Source organism: Notamacropus eugenii, chromosome 3 (genome assembly GCF_028372415.1).
Source record: "Notamacropus eugenii isolate mMacEug1 chromosome 3, mMacEug1.pri_v2, whole genome shotgun sequence".
Classification (NCBI taxonomy): domain Eukaryota; kingdom Metazoa; phylum Chordata; class Mammalia; order Diprotodontia; family Macropodidae; genus Notamacropus; species Notamacropus eugenii.
Genome location: NC_092874.1, coordinates 138,822,341 through 138,844,583, shown reverse-complemented (window position 1 = coordinate 138,844,583; position 22,243 = coordinate 138,822,341).

Genomic DNA, 22,243 nt, shown 5'->3' with positions numbered 1-22,243 from the left:
GAACTTCACATTGTATAATTGATATCAAATTACTTGCCTTCTCAAGGAGGATGGGAGTGCAGGACTAAGGGAGAAAATTTTGAACTTCAAATTTTTTTTAAATGAATGTTAAATTTTTTACATGTAGTTCAAAAATATTTAAGAAAATAAAATATACTGGAGGAAAAAGTAGACTGGAAAAATGAGCAAACCAAGGGTTTCCTTAATCCTATCTAATGCTATTAATTGAGCTATTCAATACAGATGTTCTCACCTAGTAAAGTATCAAGTCATAGCATTTTCTAAATTACTTCCACTGGACTATTTATTAAGAATCTACTATATATCAGCACTGTTCTAAGCACTGGACAACAAAAATAGTTTCTTCTCTCAAGCAGCTCACTTTTTAATGGGAGAGAACACACAAACAACTAGTTACAAATAAGATACAGACTGGACAAGGTAGAGATAATTTTAGGGGGAAAACATGAGCATTAAACAGGATTGGTAAAAGTCTTCCTGCAGAAGGTATGTTTTTAGCTGGGGCCTGAAAGAAACCAGGGAAGTCAGAAGGTGAAAATGAGGAGAGAGAGAGAGAGAGAGAATTCCAGGCATGGAAGACAGTTAATAAAAATGCAACTAGTCAGAAGATAGAGTGTCATGCAAAATTAATTGATTAATTCTATCAACCCCCACCATTATACATACAATGTCATTTCAGTTATTCTTTATCCAACAAGAAAATATTAATGAATAAAATTTGCAATTTGGGAAATATTTCTAGAATATATATAATTTTTCTAATATTTGGGAAATATAATAATCTGTTCATAAATGCTTTGTAGCCCCTTTTGATGTATAGAAAATGAGCAGGCAGCTTTCAGAGATTTGGCAAACAAGACTGCATTTATTGAGCCTGGTCAAAACATTTGCAGACATCAAGACTGGTTTGATGAAAATGATGGGGAAATTCAGAAGCTTCTACACAAAAACTGAGAACTCCACTGGATTTACCAGCAGGGTAGTGCATCTATTTCTAAGAAGACAGTGTTCAACTTCATCAAAAGTAAACTCCAAGCAAAGCTTAGAGAGATGCAGGATTCTTGGCTAAGCAAGAAGGAAGATTAAATTCAATTTTACACTGATAGTTAACAATCCAAAGTGTTTTTATGACATCTTGAAGGCTATTTATGAGCCAAAGACCTAAGGTACTTTCCAACTACTCAGTGCTAATGAAGCCACATTGATTAGTAATAAGGACATGAGATGTGCTGAACATATCTATAGTGTTCTCAACTGACCATCATCACTCAATACTGAAGCCTCTGTCCTTATATAGCTCAGGTTGAAGTCAATCCCTCTTTAGCTGAACTTTCAACTAAAGAAGAGGTTTTGAATGTCATTAAGTCTCCTCTTGTGTGGAGCACCTGGTGCTGATTCTATTTCAGCTAAGATTTACAAGGCAGTGGGTCCTCTGTTCATACAATAGCTGACTGAAAATTTCTATGTTAAATGGCAAGAGGAGGTTATCTCCAAGGAGTTAAAGGATACCTCCACTGTCCATCTTGATAAGGGTAAAGGAAATAATTCAGGAGTAGGGAACCTGTGCGGCCTTCTAGGTCCTTGGGTGTAGCCTTATGACTGAGTCCAAGTTTTATAGAACAAATCCCTTTATTTAGGGGATTTGTTTTGTGAAGTTTGAATTTAGTCAAAGGGATGCACATGAGGACCTAGAGGGCCACATGTTCCCCACCCCTAAACAGAGGTTGTCCTGGTAGTGGTGGTGGGGTCTCTCTCTTAGTCATTGCTGGAGAAATTTTTGCTGGAGTCCTCCTTAATAGGCTGATCCTTCACCTGGAAAACGGTCATCTGCCTGAGAGCCAATGTCACTTCACCAAGGAAGGAGGAGCAGTGCCTATGGTGTTTGCTGCCCCAAAACTCCAGAAGAAATACCAGGAACAGAACAGAGATCTGTACACAAAGTTCATCATCACTCTGACCAAAGTCTTTGATGTTATCAGTCATGATGGCTTATGGAAAATTACATCAAAATTTGGTTGTCCACAGAAGCTCATTAATATTGCAGGCCAATTTCATGATGGCATGCTTGCCTGGGTTCTGGATAATGGACCACATTCTAGCACTTTCCCAGTCACCAATGGCATGAAGCAAGGCCATGGGCTTGCTCTCATGCTTTTTTAGCATGAAGTTTTCAGCAATGTTGTCATATTCCTTCAACAAGGACAAAACAGCATCAGTGTGAGCTACCACACTGATGGTAAATTAACTTGAAAAGGCTACAAAAGCATTCAAATTCTGGTCATCTTATTTGAATGTCAAATTCACATTTTGCTCAAAAGACTATTGTATGGAACACTCACATGGAGGTCAGAAGAAGCAATACATGGAACACTCTCAAAGTCTCTCTGAAAAACTCTGGAATTGTGTGACATGGAAGACACTAGCAAAGGACCACCCAGCATGGCATGTCAGCAACAAAGAAGGCACTGAGTTCTATGAGTGAAGCAGAGATGCAGTAGCTCAAAAGAAACATGAGATGCACAAATTTAGAGACATTTCCATTCCAAATGTTTATATGGACTATTTGTGCCTGACATGTGGTAGAGTCTTCCCAGCTTGTACTGGTCTGATCAGTCACAGCTGGACACATTGTACCTTGACTCCAACATAGTGGTGACATTTTGATCCTCTTCGAAAACAAAGGACAACCACCCAACCAGCTTATTCTCAACATGACAAATACTGAAATATTTACAGCGAGAACTGAGAAACTTCAAAATATTTGTCCTAATTTAACAGTAAAATTAGAAGGAATCTCAAGATACCACATTCCCAATTAACTTTCTACCATGATTTTGTGAAGAACCTAAATGCTATGCTATAAGGAAACAAAATCTTCATATATTTAACATTTAAAGCCCCCTTTAGTTACTGCATGTCAGCAACTTCCAGAAAGCGTCCTGGAACACATAGTATCAGAGTGTCATCTATTATCTTGACATTTTGATCTAGAGAAATCCCCTCAAAATGGGAGAAATATACAACTTAAATATGAAAGGGAAGGAGAGAGCAGAGTTAGTTTGGCCATTAGGTTGGTTTTCCTACACTTGTGGACAATAGCAGAATTCCTGACCGAACATGTTCTACCTCCTCCTCCACTGCCTACAAATATTCCTATAAGTCCTCTATCCTTAAAAAAAAAAAAAAAATAATAATAATAATACTTAACACCTAACTATCCTCTCAAACTGCTGTCCTGTGTCTCTCCACTGCTTTACTGTTAAACTCCTAGAAAGAACTGCCTATGTTCACTGCCTCTCTTTCTCAACTCCTTTCAATCCAGTTTATCCTGAAATTACCCAACTTTATTATTCAATTCTCCAGTTTTATCAGTGGTTTCCTGATTAATACAATGGTCTTTAGTCTGTTTTCATATTCCTGTACCTCTTCATAAATTTTGACAGTTAAGTACTCCTCCTGGATCCCATCTTCCTTGGTTTGTATACCATTACTCTTGGCTCTGTCTCCACCTCTTAGATTGCTTCTTCTTTATCTCCTTTGCTGGCATCATCTCTCACCCTCCTAGTTAGGGTGACTCCTAAGGCTTTACTTTGGGTCCGCTTTTCTTCTCTCTTTCTTTGTCCCTTGATTAGTCAGTTAGATCCCAAAGGTTCAATTATTATTTCTAGTCCTCATATATCTATGTAAATTTCCCTTCCAAATTTCCATATTTCTGTTGAGTGTACCATCATATTCCCAGACACCCATATTCACTACCATAGTCATCACTGACTCTTCCTACCTCTATCAGTACAAAAATACCCAATCCAGTTGCTTATATCCAAACAGCTACTAACTCTAGTCAATTATCTCTTACCAATACCTCTCCCTTCTCTACACTCACATAACTTCTCCCTAGTTAAGATTCTCATCATCTCTTGCCTAAACTATTATAATATTAATAGACTCCTAATTGGTCTGCTTCTAGTCTCTTCTTTTTTCCAATCCATCCTCCACACACCTGCCAAATTAACATTCCTCAAACACAGGTCTGACAGAGTCACTCCCCTGTTCAAAGATCTTCAATGGTTCCCCTCCTTGCTGTGAAATAAAACAAAAATTCTCAAACTAACAGTAGATGTCTTCCATTTCCTAAATCAATAAATAGACAATGGACACAAACAGGCAGATTTCAAAGGACAAAATACATGAAAAAACATTCCAAAGCCTTAATAATCAGAGAAATATAACTTAAAACAACTATGAGTTTTCACCTCACACTCATCAGATAAGTGAAGTTGACCAAAAAAAAAAAAAAAAAAAGGAAAGAAGAAAAACTACAGGAATTAACGGTATGCAGAAGAACATGAACATTAATGGTGGAGTTATGAACAGGTACAGACATTCTGGAGAGCAATTTGGAACTAGCACCAAAAAGTTACTAAACTGTGAATATGTTTAACAAAAACCACTGCTAGGAATATACCCCCCCCCAAAAAAAAATCAAAGAAAGAAAAAGGCCTATGTATACAGAAATAGAACAGCTCTTTTTGTACTAGCAAAAAACTGCAAATAAATAGAGTACACATCAATTGAGGAATGGTTGAAGAAATTATGGTAAATGGAATTCTATTGTTTCATAAGAAATTTTGAAATAGATAGTTTCATGGAAACTAAGGAAGTTACATGAACTGAGGCAGAGTGAAGTAAACAGAACCAGAAGAGTTTATACAATAACAGCAAGAAAGTAAAAAGACAAAAAACTTTCTAAACACTCAAGAACTCTGATTAAAGCAATCAACCATGAGTCCAGACGACTGACAAGGGTTACTGTATCACCAAGGCAATATTCACAGCACTAGTGTTGACTATGGATATGCTGGTGTAGTTCTCAATCACAAAGTATAAAAGATTTTTTCCCACCTTGGACTCTCAGACTTTTTATCTTCCTTTCAAAGACAACTGAGGTAGCATAAACTCTGCTAAGTCTTTACTGATCCTTCCCTAACCTCACAATACCTCAAATTGACTTACCTGCCTATATGTTGTTTGGTAGCATCTCTTTCAAAAATCAACTCAAGCACTACCTCCAATATGAGGTCTTTCTGGAGTCAAGCAGCTATTTGTGCCTCTTTTGAACTGAATCATTTTTATTTTGAATATATATATATTGTAATTACTTATTTATGTACATGTTGTTTCCCCATAGAATGTAAGCTCCTTGGGGGAAGAGACTGTTTTGTTTTCTTTGTATCCCCAATACCAAAAACTATGCCTTGAATATAATAGGCACTTAAACATTTGTTGAATTATTGCTGAATTTGCCTTTATAAATTCCCTGCTTAGTTTTACTAATTATGTAGTATCCACAATTTAAAACTGTTATTAGAAACATCATTTTATTGTTTGATTTGAAAAGACATGCCAACATGCATTTACTTTCTTGAATTCTTCATGGGATTATGAATGCTTCAAAACTGTACTATTAAACAATACCACGTTGGAGTCAGTTCTCAGAATCCATTTCTCTCTCTCACACTATCCCAGTTCTTTCTAGTTACATATAAAATAAACAGACCTGAGGTTCCTGCTCTCCCAAGTGATTTAGAAATTAGACATTGCCTGGCAAGAGATGGATTACTACGTTGGAGTCACTTCTCAGAATCCATTTCTATCTCTCACACTATCCCAGTTCTTTCTAGTTACATATAAAAGAAACAGACCTGAGGTTCCTGCTCTCCCAAGTGATTTAGAAATTAGACATTGCCTGGCAAGAGACGGATTCAACTGATGGGGTTCTAATTCAATTTATATTCAGTTCCAAATTCTCAACTTCCTCTATCCTCTAGGATAGGATGAATATTTATAGGATGAATATTTGTCTTTGTAATCTACACACTTAGCATGATGTTTGGCATATTGTAGGACCTTAAAATGCTCAGTGACTTTCTGACTTGCGAAGATGGGCTATTAAGTGCCTTGAGAAATTTCTCCAGAAGCTGATCCTCCACCATCATTCTCCCTGGTTTGATCTCTGAGAATGTCAGACATTCCATTCAGTTTGGTCATAATATTGCATAGCTCCAATTCCAGTTTTTCACTACAAAGTTATTTTAAGGAATATTTAATACTTTTCCGCCCTTGGGAAAACACTGCGACCTCATCCACTCAATTCAATATAAATACATTACCTCTCTGAACATCACTCCTTACAACTCTTAGTAATGACATATGCCTTAAAATTATAACACCATGATTCATTTACATTTCAGATTTATAGAGTTATAATCTGGTATAAATAGATCAAATTCCCTGCAAAACTCTCCTAATACTCTCAATCTCTTTCTTCAGATCTTTATCTTTCCTCTAGCTCAACATCCCAATCTGCTATACTTTGAAGACTGGTTACCGTTTGCCCTCTGGTGATAAGACCTTTGACACCTTCTTCATTACTGCCTTATATAGTTTTCTTCCTTGTTCAAAATTCATAGTTTCTCCTTTCTATTATAATTCAACCATCCATCCTGGCAAAGCAGATTTAACAACTTATGGTCAAAAGACTACATTTTGATACCTTTTCAGAAGAAATAAAATTCCAACAAACCACTTTCTTTACATGATAACTATTTGTGATTTTCTGCTATCCATTTCAGGCAGTTAGGTGGCTCAGTGGATAGAGTGCTGGGTCTTGAAGCAGGAAGACTCCTGAGTTCAAATCCAATCCTCAGAGACTTCCTAGCTGTGTGATCCTGGACAAGCAACTTAACCCTGTTTGCCTCAGTTTCCTCATCTCTAAAATGAACTGAAGAAGCAGATGGCAAACTACTGCAGTATCTTTGCCAAGAAAACCCCAAATGGGTTTATCCATTCCATTTTGAGAAAGATGTGAGAAGCATAAGCAACATAAACTGTCATCTCTTCAAAAGCAAACGTGTATTTACTATTAGAGAATCCTACTGACTACATGGCCTAGTGCAGATAGACCCTGGTATTCACTTAGGGACTGTATAAGAAAGTTAAAGGAGGAAGACTGACATAATGATCAAAAACATAGATACATACTAGGATACTCCCCTTAGCAGTTTCCTGTAGGAAAATAATAGTGATGATGGTCCCTCCCTGCTTACACTTAGTTTTAACTCTAGTAATTATGGGAAAAGGGAACCCTCTTTTAGAAGTTCTGGACAAGATATCATAGTTAAGCGACTTAGGGGACAGGGGAAAAAGATAAGTTTCCTCGAGAGAAAAGAGTAAATAGCCAGCAAATTCAAAGTCAGAACAGACTGATGAGAAAAGAATTGTTTACTGCTCTATGGGGAGCAGAGGTAGATTCTGGAAGCATAGATGGTATTCCAGCTGATGAACTATACAAAAATTCTTACATCTCTAATCCATCTAGTATCAAGTCCCTATTCTCAGTACATTTTGTACAGCTTATCAGTTGGAATACCACTTGCCACGAAGTATAGCCCCACTATTTGTCACAGAATTGTGGCTAAACGTTTGTATGAATTAGAGCTACACAGATCATATTATAATACAGGGACAAAATGTAAAAGAAGTGGAGTAGAGTTTGACACTTTTAACTGAGCATATGAAAAGCAAAGGGTGAGACATTAACCCTGCAAAGATTCAAAGGCCAGCTCAAATCATAAAATGTTGGGGAATACAATGGAATAATGCAAGAGATTCTCCTGCAAGTCTGACAAAAGATTCAGGATTTTCCAATCCCAACCAATAAGAAAGAGGCATAAAAGTTTATAGGTTTATTTGGATGTTGGCAACATAACATATCACATCTAGGACAAATTTTGAAACCCTTATATAAAATTGCTAGAAAAAAACATGAATTTGTTTGGAGACTTGAGCAGAGTAAAACTTTTGAAGAAGCAAAGTCAACTATACAATTGGCCCTAGATTTATGGCCTATGCAAAGTGGCCTGGTGGATTTACAAGAGACTTTATAGGATGAATATGTAAACTGGAGTTTATGGCAAAAACAACAAAGCTGAAATGTACCCTTAGGATTTGGGTCTAGGAAACCTCCTTCATCTGGAATTCAATATACCCCTTTTGAAAAGTAGTTGTTAGCTGCATATTGGGCTTTGGTAGAGACTGAACAAGTTGAGGCCTGGAATCCCAATTATGACCTAGGTAATAAGGACCCCAGCTTCTCTAAGAATTGGACATGTGCAAGAGACTAGTATAATTAAATGAAAATGGTATATTCAAAATAGATTAAAAGTAAGCAAAAGTGGAGTTTCTGCTTTACACGAATCTATAGCAAACATAGATACTGAGGAAAATGATATATCCCCTGAGCCAAAGCATTAGTTCGTACAGTCCTTGGTAAAATAGAATGAGGGATGTGATGGATTAACTGAAGAACAAAAGGGACATGCATGGTTTACTGATGGAACAACAAAATATTTGGGTGACAAAAGACATTGGAAAGTGGCAGCCAATAATCCATATACTAGGCAGATTTTGGAAAGTACTGCGATAGGCAGAAGTAGTCAATATGCTGAATTTATAGCAGTAAGCTATCAAGCTATGAACATTATCAAAACAGAACAGGGAGGACAGTGTCATATATTCACTGATTCATGGGCGACAGCTAATGGTTTAGCTACACAGATGACCATGTGGAAAAATCAAAATTGGGAAATTCATGGCAAACAAGTTTGGGGCAAAGAACTATGGGAAGATATATGGGATATGTCTTTGGTTACTAATTTGTCAGTTTTTCATATAGATGCTCATGTGGCCCTCACCACGCCAAAACATGACTACAATGCACATGCTGAGCAACTAGCAAAGATTAATACTCAACATATTATCCCTACTCTGACACCAACTGATAATCTGGTACTAGCAAAATGGGTCCATCAAAGGGCCAGCCATTTAGGGGTCTAGGCCACACACCAGTGGGCACAAGACCAAGGTATTAATACCTCTCATTCACTGTTAAAACAAGTAGCAGAGGAATGTTATATATGTCAGTTGAAAAAGGAACAAACTGTTCATAACGTAGCAACTGGAGAGATGGGAAGAGGAAAAGTAAGAGTCCATATTTGGCAAATAGATTACATTGGACCCCTACCCAAGATAAAGGATGCAAATTTATATGTACTTGTGCTGACACCCATGCAGGTGTACTAGTGGCTTGTCCCTACAAGAATGCAAACCAAAACAATGCCTGTAAAACTTTAGATATCATAAGTCTATATTATGGAACCCCAATGCAGATCCAAAGTGACAATGGGTCACATTTCAAAGACAATGAAATGAAGAGATATCGTGTATTAAACAACATGGAATGGATATATCATATTCCATATTATCCACAAGCATCTGGGTTAATGGAAAGAATGGATTATTGAAAGAACACTTAAGTAAATTAAGTTCTAATAATTCTTACCAACATTGGAAAGATAATTTGTTCACTGCTTTACATAATTTGAATAACAGATCACTAGCATGAAGTACACCTGTAGCCAGAATGATGACCCCAAATCTGCAAATTAGAAAAGCTACGAACACATAAGATCCCAAATATTGAGGACTGGACTGTCAGGCCAGATGTCCTAGTACCATATCCAGGGACACCTGGTTTGGTAAGATATGATTTACACTGCTTAAAGGACTTGTGGTTGGATAGAAAAGAAATAGGAACAATATCTACTGGAATATGCATGAGAATCCCCAAAAACTACTTTGGGGGGTATTACCTAAATCTGGATTAGCAGCTCGAGGAATACATTTGTTGGCTGGAGTGACAGATTCTAATTATCAAGGAGAAATTATTGTGACATTCCAAAATTTAGGTGAAGAAGGCATACAGTTTTGTAAAAGTGATACAATAGTTCAAGTCATTATTATTCCTTGTGAAACAATACCCCGTGTAGAAACTGACTCTCCTTCTGAAATAACTAACAGAGGAACTGAAGGATTGGGTTCTACTGATAGAATAAAATCAGAAGTTAACATGGGTAAAACAGAAACCAGATGATGTTCCAAAAGATGTGAAAATTATAGCACATAGGAAAGGTAATACCATAACTAACTGTTGTTTATCCAGAAGATGATTACCAAATTGTACCCTTAACTCACATATTCTACCTTGAATGAGGCTATTACAGTGGGTTTATGGACTCCAGAAGCATGGCTGACTCTATATCTATCCAGATTTTGATTATTGTCTCCTTGTTTCTTTTTTGGCTTTTGTCTATTAAACTTGTTTGGTAGATTTGTTTTCTGCAGACTTAGTACCTTCCACCTGCAGATGCGTTATTTCTTAAACTGGATGTCACCCCTTGTCCACAACTGTGATGTGTCATCCCTGGACATGGCATCGACCTAGCTCCAGATGCCAGCTAAAGAACTGACCCCTCAAATGAGATCTCTTAGGGCAGGGATACCTCTACATCCAATCTCAGTAGTTATGGAATAGTTATGGAATAAGTTATGGAAGTTATGGAAGAGACATTTGCCCCTTACCCCAAGATTTTTGGCCCCACTAATTCAAAGGGGGAACGATGGGGTGCTTGTGCTCAAGTCCCACCCTAAGATATTATTTTACGTGCTTATTCTATGTGATCCCTGTTATATTGCTGTAAAGTTCTGCTAAAACCAGTTGCCTGCGACATTGTTTTATATGCTTATTTTCTATTATCCCTGTTAAAGTTCTGCTGATACCAGTTGCCCCACCAACCTATGTAATGAATACGATCTTGAGGCTGAGCGTAATGGTAATTTAAATGGCAAGATCTTTCCCATTCATTAATAGGCATGTGTAACCTGTTAAATTGCATGGAAGCCTAAGTCACATGTGGTGAAAGGAGCTTACTGAATGGGTGGAACAGGAAGGGTGAAGCAGAACTGAGAGGATATGAATGAGAGCAGTTAGGGTGGAGAGAGAGAGGACACACGAAAGCAGACAGCTAGGCTTGTGAGTGCTTTTTTGTTTGTGGGAAGGCCCCAGAGGTGCAGGGAATAGAGGGAAGGCTTAGAAATGGCTTTGTCCCCTGCAGTGATAACATGTATTGACTTCTGTGATGGATTTGGCTTTCTGGTTTGGGGATTTGGCTTTATTGGGTCTGAATAAATGTTTTTCTTCTGCCTTCCATATGGAGAACCTGTTATACTTTGCAACTGACAACTATGCCAGCATATTCATAGTCACCACCAATGCTGCAAATATTGCCTTGGCAATATAATCCAAACCAATCTTATGTTACATATAAGTGACAATTCTGTTAATATTTTTCGTATATTTTTAAAAAATCCATTTCAAGTAAAATATTACTTAACTGTTGTGCTCAGAAAATAATATTTTGCCTGTTTTTTGTTGACATTATTAACTGATGACAAAGAAGAAATCCTTTTCAATAAATATGTTAAATCTTTTTAAACTGTAGTACCACATTTTTCTGCCTTCACATCTCCATTGCTTTAATGACACAGGAACTTACATTGTGCCTGAGAAGCAACACCTTGCAGAGAGATTCCTCACTGTACAGGATTTAGCTAATCAATAAGCATTTATCAAGAGCTATTGTGCTAAGGTGCTAGACATACAACAACAAAAATTAAATAGCCCTTACTCTCAAGGAGTTTCCATGCTATCAGAGGAGAGAATACAAAATTAAAAAAATGAGGGAGAAGGGAGTCACTTGGAGGTGTGGGGATCAGGAAAGATTACATACTGAAGTGGTTCTTTAGATGATGTTTGGAGACACAGAACATGTAGGATACTGACATAAAGTGTCTGACTTGGGAATCTGCTATGTTTATGAAGTCCCTCACACCACTTTTTGTAGTTATTATTCAATAAAGTGTCTCCTTACTATTGCACCATAAGAAATGATGAACAAGAAGACTTCAGAGAGGCCTGGAAGGACTTATATGATCTGATGCTGAGCAAAAGGAGCAGAACCAGGAGAACTTTGTGCACAGCAACAACCACAGCGTGCGAGAGTTTTTTCTGGTAGACTTGGAACTTTGTAACAACATAAGAACTTAAAAAAAAAAAATTCCCAATGGTCTTTTAAGGCAAAATGCCTTCCACACTCAAAGAAAGAGCTATGGAACTCATTTGCAGAATGTAGCAGATCATTTGCGTGTGTGTGTGTGTGTGTGTGTATTATGTTTTGATTTGTGATATGGTTTCTTCCATTTATTTTAGTTTGTCTACACAGCATGACTATAGTGAAAACATATTCAATAGGAAAGTATGTGTAGATCCTATAAAGAATTGTATGCCGTCTTGGGGAGGGAAGGGGGTGGTGGGAGGTAGGTAGGGGGGTAAAAAAATCTAAGTTTTATGGTAGTGATTGTAGAACATTAAAAATAAAAATAAATAAAATAAATAAGGTGTCTCCTAAATGTTAGTGTGGAAAAGTATTTTTCTAATTCACAATTCCATTTAAATAGCTTTCAGAGTTTTGCTGATCTATCAAGTCCTTGGTCTAAAACAATCCAACCCCCAAAATATCTGTTAAGTGCCTATTGTGAGCATGGTATTATACTGAGATACTAAGACAAAGTGAAAAATAGTTCTTGCGCGAATATAAGAATGAACTTACATTTATAGAATCAGAGATACAGAATAGGAAAGGACCTCAGGTGTCAGTTCAACTTCCACATTTTGTCAATGAGGAAGTTGAGGGACAGAGAGGTTATAACTTCCCAGAGTCAAAGAGACAGTAGCAAAATCAGCACTTGACCCTAGATTGTCTTACTCGAAACCCAAGTCTTTCCAGAACTCCACTGCTACTTGGTAGGAAATAAGGGAAGGAGCATAACATATGATCATCATATTTATCAACCAATAAGCATTTATTAAACAACTATTATGTGCCAGAAACTATAGATATAAAGAAAAAAAATTAAACACCCTTTGCCCTCGAGGAGCTTACATTCTATCAGGGAAAACATACACACACACACAGTATATGTTACATATAATACATATAATTATATGTACATCACACATGTTACTCATATCTATATGCAATATGTACACCTACATATGGGCATATTACATTTACATGTGATTATTATAATGTGTATCATATGTGTGTGTATTATTATAGGTATTATAATATATAGGTATATATTTTAATTATTATACTATTCTAATATGTATATGACTGTTACTACTGGTAGTGGTGGTGGTGGTGGTGCCAAAATATTTAACAGCTGGGGGGTTAGGCTTCATACAGAAGGAAGAACTTGGGCTAAGCTTGAAGAAAGCAAGAGATTCTAAAAGGCAGAGGTGAGGAGTCAGTTCATGCCAGGTATGGTAAGCAGGCAAAGGCACAGAAACGAGAAGGGGAATGTCACACAAGACAGGAGGCAAGTAGGCCAATTGGGCTGAGTCACAGAGTGCAGACAAACCTGTAAAAATTGGCTAAAGCCATACTGTGAGGGGCTTTAAGTGTCAATTGGCTAAGCCTGTACCTGATTCTAAATTAAAGAGAAACCTCTGGAGCTTCTTCAACATGGAAGCCATATGGTCAGACCTTGACTTGGTAGTTACATGAAGTATGAACTAGAGAGAGAAGGAGCTGGAGGCAGAGTGACAAATTAAGAGACTACTTAGTTAATTAAGAACTACTAGCTCAGATGAGAGAAGTAATGAGGGTAAGAACTAAGACAGTAGTTGTGTGAGAGGCAAGAAAGGGCAATAATAAGAAATGCTGACAAACTGCTGGATAAAGGAAGAAGAGCAGAGGGAAGGGAAAAGGAAGGAACTATCATTTATTACACCTACTATGTGCCACACAGTATACTAAGAGTTGAGTATGACTCTCAGGTTGCAGACACAGGTAACTGGTCACCCTTAAAAAAACCAGAAGGTTCAGAAGACGGAATAAGTTCTGGGAAAAATTAATCAGAAAGCATTTATCAAGAAAAGCTCTGTGCTAGAATCTAAATACAAATACAATGAATGAAACAGTCCTTACTGGCAAGTAGCTTACATTCTAACAAGCACACGTACAAAGTTTCTGGTCTGGGTCTGACTCAGGTCAGTCAGCCCCTGGTAGTTTAAGCTTCATATTAAAACAGAATTGGACACTCATAGATCATTCAACAATTAAGAAAAAGAAATTTACTTAGCCATATTAGAAGGATATTCAACAGAAACATGCTGAGAACACCTCAAGTTAATTCAGCTGAGCCGAACATCTTTGTCTACCAGCCCAGAATCTAAGGGCACCTGGAGCTCACCTGGGTTACCATTATTCAGATGATTAGGAAAATACATCAACAGCCTGAGTCTTTAGTCCCTTAGGGCAACCAAGTCTCCAGGATAACCTCAATACCTGTTAAAGAAAAATTAGCCTAATTTACATGGGGACAAGAATTAGGATATTGCTCCTATGACAAAAAGTGAACAAAGGGTATCACGTGACAAGTAAGTCAAAGCAATGCTATTCATCCTCTTAGATGAATATAATCCAGGACCCTATGTCCAAAATCTTTGGGAAGACTGGCTCCCCTCAGACCTGCTTCCATACCAGTTCTTGCAGCTATCGCCCACAGGAGCGTTACCCTGTGCTAAAGCCAGCCATCTCCATTAAATGCCAATCCAGGGTGCAGGAGAGCCAGTCTAGCTTAACATTTATGTACACATACTTGACATCATGTATCTCATCTAATTTTCACAAAACCTCTGTAAGATAGGTGCTGTTATTATAATGGCCCAGGGTCATAGATCCACTAAGTATCTAAGATAAGATTTGAACTGGGCTTTCCTGACTGCAAGTCTGACTTTCCTTACTCTATTCATCACACCGAGCTGCCTTTCACTAAACCTTCTATTTGAATGTGAGCTCCCGGACCGCAGGAGATTTGCTTTTTTATATTCTTTCATTTAGGAGGACACTTAACTTAGATTCTATGGGGTAGAGGGAAATCAAGTAGTATTTCATGTAAAAGGCAGTATTTTTTCCAGATTTCACACTACACAACACAGCAGTAATTATTAAAAATGATTAGGCATGGCTTAAAAAGGGAGAGGTTGATCCATAGAAAAAATCACATATGCAAACTACAGAAGCAAACACAATAGCACAATGTCTGATAAGCCCCAAAACCCCAGTTACTAGATTAAGGCTCACTATTTGACAAAAACTGCTGGAAAAACGGAAAAGCAATTCTGCCAAAACTGGGAACAGAGCAACTTCATTCTCCGTGTACCAAGATAAACTCCAAATGAATATACAATAGACAAAAAAGGTGACGTCATAAGCAAATTAGAGCAGTAAAGAAGAAATTACCTTTCAAAACTGTTTATACGAAGAGTTGATGAGTAGGTAATAGAGGGCACCACAGGAAATAAAATGGGTAAATTTTAGTATATAAAAATTGAAAAGATTTTACACAATTAGCTTAGAATTAGGCACTTAGAATTGGAAGGGAAAAATGTTTTCAGTAAGTTTCTCTGGTAAAAGTCTCATATCTAAGATACAAACAAAAAAAAAATTCTCCAGCAGATACATGGTCAAAGGATAACAATAACCATTTTTCAAAGAAATCCAAGCTATCAATAACATATAAAAAAAATCAAATCACAAATATTTAGAGAAATGCAACTAAAATTCTGAAGTTGCAAAAAGCACCCATCAGACTCACAAAGATGACAAGAGAAAAATTACAAATGTTAACAGGCCACATGATATTGTGGCCGGTAGAGCTGAGTTGGCTTAGTCATTCTAAAAAGCAATTTTTAACTGTGTCCATTAAGTTCTTAAATTGTGCATCCCTTTAGACCCAAAGTCTATACCTATAATGTAAATTATGTTAATGAGAGTTAAAGATCTTCCCCCACCCATTAATGGGCCTGCTCATTAAGGGAAGGTTGATTAGGGGAGATTTGTTTTGTAGGAAGGTCCACACCTTTTGTTCTAATTCCTAATGAGGTACTATTTCCCAACATGTGATATCCTCTGGCTCTGAAAAGTATATATATACTCTGAGGTGAGCTTTTGTTTTGGGGCTTACTCATTGGAAGTGTCTGTTTGGCCAGAGGAGACTCTGGGTAGCCACTAAGGAGCACACCACCTTTGAAAACCCAGATATTGGTGCTTCTCTCTCTGGTAACAATGTATGTATGTAATAGACAGTTGGATCTGTATGGTGATCTGTGATGTATGTATGCTTATGGTCAGATAGTTGGTTACGGTCAGACAGTTGGAAGCCCTGTCTATTGGTCTTTATGTCTGTATTTTCTCTGAAGTTCAGGGTGCTGACTTTTTCCCCTGAACTAAGTGCTTGATTAAAGTAGATCGTTGATCCTTCAAAAGTTGCTTTCCTTTTAGAAAAGCAGATCTAAGAACCTGTACAGCCGGTCTTCCTGTGTATGCCGGGGTCCTTGCTGTTATAATACCCCAAAGAGATCAAAGAAAATGGAATACGACCCATATACATACATACATATATATATGTATATACATATATATATATATATATATACATATACATACATATATATCAATTAAAATGAACATGAACAAAAACCTACACAGGGTGAGGGGGTGCTTGGTCTGTCAATAAGATAATGGATAAAGTGCTATTGGGATGGAGGGTTTTAGTTTCATAAGGTTTCTCTCCAATGTAACTTCTCTTCCACTTGAGGGGGAAGACCTAGATATGTTTGTAGGAAGCAAGAAAGGGCTAAGATAAGGAGCAACTGAAGATTACAGAGAGAAGGGATGGTCATGGGAACCTACACTGGACAGAAAGGATCAAGGGAAGTTTGCCTTAGCAGGAAAAGACATTTCCTCATCAGAGACTACAATAAAGGAATAAAGAATGGTAAGATGACATTATGGGGTTTTGAGGCATAGAATAAAAAAGGAGAGAATTCATGGAGAACAGTCTCTATTTTTCAGTCAAACAGGAGACGTCCTCTGATGAGAAGGAAAGTATTGCATAGAAGGTTCACAGAGAGAACAAAAAGTTTTGAACAGCCTCAATACAGAATTAATTGAGAAGAGAAAAAAATGCCTTTCATATATGAGGGCCCATTTGATATTAGGTAACAAATTTTAGTGGATCCAGTCTGTACGAAACTATGATTTCCTCTAGGCACTGTTTCAGCAGCTCTCAAACGGAAGAGGCAGGTTTTGGCAACGTATGAGCAGAGACAAGACAAGAATAAAAATTAAAGAGTGAAGCACTAATATCTGGAAAGGGCTTCTCATAGAAGGTGACAAGTAAGCTAAAAAAACCCGGGAATTCTAAGCAGCAAAGAGGGAAGCACTCCAGGTAGGAGACAAAGCCTACTTCTAACACACCAGCAGCAAATGGATAACTGCGTTTGGCAAACAGATCACTTGGTCAGATGCCACCTATGAGCCTAATATCAAGAGAACTTAAAATGAAATATAGTTCATATATTCAAATCTCAGATTTGAGTTTGGAGTCAAACAGAGAGAACTCTTCTATATTTCTCCTTGGCCCCTTCCCCTACAGAAAATCCTATGATGAATCTAAATAGATCATACCCCCTTTATTTTTTAACTAATATTATTAGTTCAGTGTGAAATGTTAATTGTTCTCATTACTTGACAAAGTGATTACTGCAGAAATTATAAATTAATATTTTATACTTTGTAAATGAGTAGGAAATGGAATTTTATCACGAAATAAAAAAGCAAAGCCTAGTTTGGGGAATATATATTTCTTTTCTTATAAACTCCAACGTATTCGATTTGAATTTTTTCCCCTTAGAAATGGAAAAGCAATGACTAATTTTGATAGATTTAGCTCTTCTCAGCAATGCAAGGATCTAAGACAACTCCAAACTTCATGATAGAAAATACTATCCACATCCAGAGAAATAACCATGTAGTCTGAATGTAGATCAAAGCATACTGTCTGTTCTCTTTTCTTTTTTGTTTTGTTTTTTTCTTGCTCATGGTTTCTACCATTCATTCTAATTCTTCATTACAGCATGACTAATGTGAAAATGTTTAATAAGAATGTATATGTAGAGGCGTTATCAGATTGTATGCTGTCTTGGGGAGATGGGGAGGGAGGAGGGAGGGAGACAGAATTTAAAACTCAAAAACTTATGGAAGTGAAAGTTAAAAACTAAAATTAATTTAAAGGAAAAAAAAGAAATGGAAACTTGAGCGATTTGTAAAGATCCAAACAGAGCCTGATCCTAATTTCCTCTTTTAAATAAATCACCTTTTTCAGAGAAATCTGGATTAAACTCTTGTTCATTAGAATCACAATCTGTACCCAACCTAACTTTACAACATTATTCCACATTATTCTCCTTCACATACGATATGGTCCAGTCAAACTGGCCTTCTTACTTCTTCTCAAACACAACATTTTCCCCTATTCTTTACACACTCTGTCCCCCTAATCCCTAGACTATGCTCCTCCTCTTCTCTACCACCTCTTGGAAGTTGGAACCCCTCCTTCCTTCCAAATTCAACTAATGTGTCACTTTCTTCATGAAGCATTTCTTGATGTTCCCAGCTACTGAAACCTTAATTGACAAATTATCTTGGACAGATTATACTTAAGAGATATAGGTGTTGTTTCTCCCCATTTAGACCATAAACTTTTCAAATAAGTACAGTTTCACTTTTGTCTTTGTAAATGCAGTGCCTAGCACAATGCTAGGCACTTAATAAATGCTTGTTGATCAGTTAAATTAGATTAAATGCTGGCACTAGGGTTCTTTGAATTTAAATAAAAGTGAAAAGAAATAGAATAAAAAAAATTCTGATCACTCCCCACACCAGAAGATACTCTAAAGCTTAGTTAGTTCAACTTTCTCATTTTACATCTTTAGTTTTCTTGGTTTTGGTTTTGTTTTTCAAAAATCAAAATTTGGGCTAATTGAATATAAGAAACGAACTAGGAGTAGAAACACAGAGGCTGTTAACATGCATAAACTTATCTGTTTTAATTGACTTGGTCACTAAGGCTAAAAGTTGCAAAACAGCAACACTGACAAATTGGATATTTCAATGCTTGACTTTAAAAAAATTACAAACTGGTTGGTCAAGTCAGTGAAAACACCCTAGCAGTGTCAAAAATGAGCCCCACTACACACCTAAAGAGCATGTCCAAACCAAATTAAAATATAATTGGGAAATATTTAACAAAATAAATAAAAATACAAAAAATGATTCTAATAGGTGGTTTTCTAAATCAATATTAGACATGCAGAGTTCCTTATGTACAATTTAGTAGCTCCATTTATATTTGAGTTTGACACTAATGATCTGGTCTATATGTATATATTCAAAATGTTTATCATTATTATTATTTTCTACTCAAGATTTCAGTCAAGAGAATTTAACTTAATCACACAGAGGGCAAAACTGAAGGAAAAAAATCAGTTAAACCACTAAACAGTGGCCAAAAAAGGAAATTAGAATCCCACTCAAGTTTCTTATTATTTATCAACCTGACCCATACTAGGCCATGTTTCTTGTTTAACTAAAATTAAGTGGTATAAATTTCATGGACTCAAGACACTTGATGCTAGAAGATTATCTAGACCAGAGGTGTCAAACATGCAGCCTGAAGCAATTCTGAGTTAACCATGAACCAGATTTAAAATATGATTAGGAAATAATGAAATAAAGAAAAATAAAATAAAACATAGATAACACTGGTTTAATGCCCCGCCCCCCCTCCCCCCCATTGCTACTTGAGTTTGACATCAGTGAAACCAAGCTGACACACTTACAGAGAAAATCCTGAGGCCCAAACGGGTGAACTGACAAGGCCATTTAGGTCATAAATAGTAAGGGTCAGATCTGAACCCACAGAGTCTGACACCAAGTACAGTAGTTTCCTCTGTACCTATGACTTCACAAGTTGAGAAACAATATAAGAAAAAGAAAACTGGGATATGGTATTAATGCTTTCAGATTAAAGGAAAAGTATTCGATGACAATGGCATTTATAAAACTGCCAATGGTAAAAAGTGGAGATTATGCTTCTTCCCCCCAAAGCTGTGTTGGCATTTGATTCCAATTTCATCTCCATTTTAATTCACCTATTCAGTGATTCCCAGTACAGCAAATGCACAGAAAACCATACTTGTCAAATTTCAGAATCTCTCCAGCTGAAATCAGACGACAAGCTATTTGAGAAGGTTTTAGCCATTTCGGCTCTGTGGGTTTGTAAGTGTTCTCTTCCCAGAATAGCAGGTTCTTTCCTCCAGAGGTGGTTTTTCAGGCAAACAGATTTGCACTCCACACTCACAAGGATCCACTTGGGGACAAGCTCTTCTTTATGCCTTAGCTTCATTACCTCAGGCATTTAGCCTGACTGATATTTGCTTTGCTTGGTTTTAAATATTTTTGAAACAGAAGTGGATTGAAAATATATGAAGAGTAACCAGTAAGTGGTGCAGCTGGGGTTTTTTGTTTTTGTTTTTGTTTTTCTTTTTTTGCAAAATGAGCTACTTGTCAGGGAGACATCCCAAGTACTGAGGGTTTTTCACCTATCAACAAAGTATAATTTTGTCGTGATTATTAGGTGAATTTCCAGTTGAATGTTCTGGGTTGGGCCTGACACAGGCTAGTCTTTTAGTAGTTAGGTTCAATACTGAAATAAAATAAGACACTTTTAAGTCATTCAACAGATAGTACAAGATTAACTTGTCTATGTTGTTGTTGTCCGGCTCTGGGTCCCCACATGGGGTTTTCTTGGCAAAGATATGGGAGTAGTTTGCCATTTCCTTCTCCAGCTCACTTTACAGATGAGAAAACTGAAGAAACCAAGATTAAGTTGACACAATGACTGCATGTTTGGGGCCAAATTTGAACCCAGGTCTTCCTGACTCCAGTTCTAGCACTCAACCCATTGCGCCATCTGACTGCCCCTTACTTGGCCATAGGAGGAGGCTGTTCAGCAAAAAGAGTGCAGATCTCTTTACTGAATTATCCAACACGGTCCTCTCCACAGAGATTACCTGAAGCTCCTCTTGGCTGCCCTCTATTCAGACAACAAAAAAGTGATGTAAACAGATGAACCTTTGGTCCCTCGAACCAACCAGATCCTAAGGATGGTCTCAATACCTTTTAAGAAAAAATGAGTTCAAGTTGTTGTGGAAGCAGAAGTTAGGATATTGGTTCCTTCCACATTCTACTCCCTTTATTAAGAAGGCTGATCTAGGCAGCACCAAAGAAAGGGAAAAAGTAAATTTAATGTAAACAAAACTGTTCATCACTCCAGGGAACTGTTGCATCAAGGCCAAAAATCCCAGGTTTCATCATCTGCAACTTGTTGCTAGAAATCAAGCTACCTCCCAAGAACACCACTTGGTATTTCAAGTCCCAGCTTGGAAAGTTGTACAATGACTACTAGGTGGTGTACTGTCAGTACTGTGCAGGGGCTTATTAGTTCTATATTAGAGTAAGGAATGGGCTGTAGTATGTTGGCCGTTTTGCTACTATTCACTCTTCAGCCGGGGGTAGCCATGGACATTGGGAAGCAATACATTGTCCACTGCTATCTCTACTGGGGCCTGCATTTCCACCCGCTATCTCTTGGTCAGAGTCTCAGGAATCACATCAGCACTTACTATCCCCCAAACACCACCACTAAGACTTACATCTGTGCCTGCTGCTCCCTGGTCAACACTGCTGCTAGGGCTTGTGCCACTGTGCATTTTGCCTCTGTGGGAGGGCACTACTAAGATCTTCTGCCCTTTTTTGGGCATCAGAGAGTTGCAAATAGGCTTGAGCACTGTTGTGTTTTCCACTGATAAAGCTTAATGCCAACTCCCCATAGCTGGGAATCCATACCACGCTATAGAGCATTGCTAATGCTAGGACCCAATTCTATCCTCCTCTGCTGGGGTCAAGTGCCATGGTCCAGAGTGTCATTAGCCCTGGCTGGTCTACCACAGTTGATGAGATCAGAAGTGTCACAGATGAAGTCAAGAAGACCTGAATTCAAATCTGACCTCAGTAGCTGTATAACCCTGGCTGAGTCTCTTTGCTTGCCTATTACTACTGGAGAGGGAAATAGCAAACCACTTCTGAATCTTTGCTAAAAAAAAAAAACCCATATGGGGTCACCAAAAATCAGACAAGACTAAAAGACTGAACAGAGAATCAGAGTTCACAGTTTGGAGGTGTTAGGGGAAAATTTTTAAATGACTTACCACTCTTGCCCAAATTAACTGTGGAACAAATGGCATATTTCTTTAAATCCCCAATTCCAGAAATGCCTTAAGGCTGATGGGGAA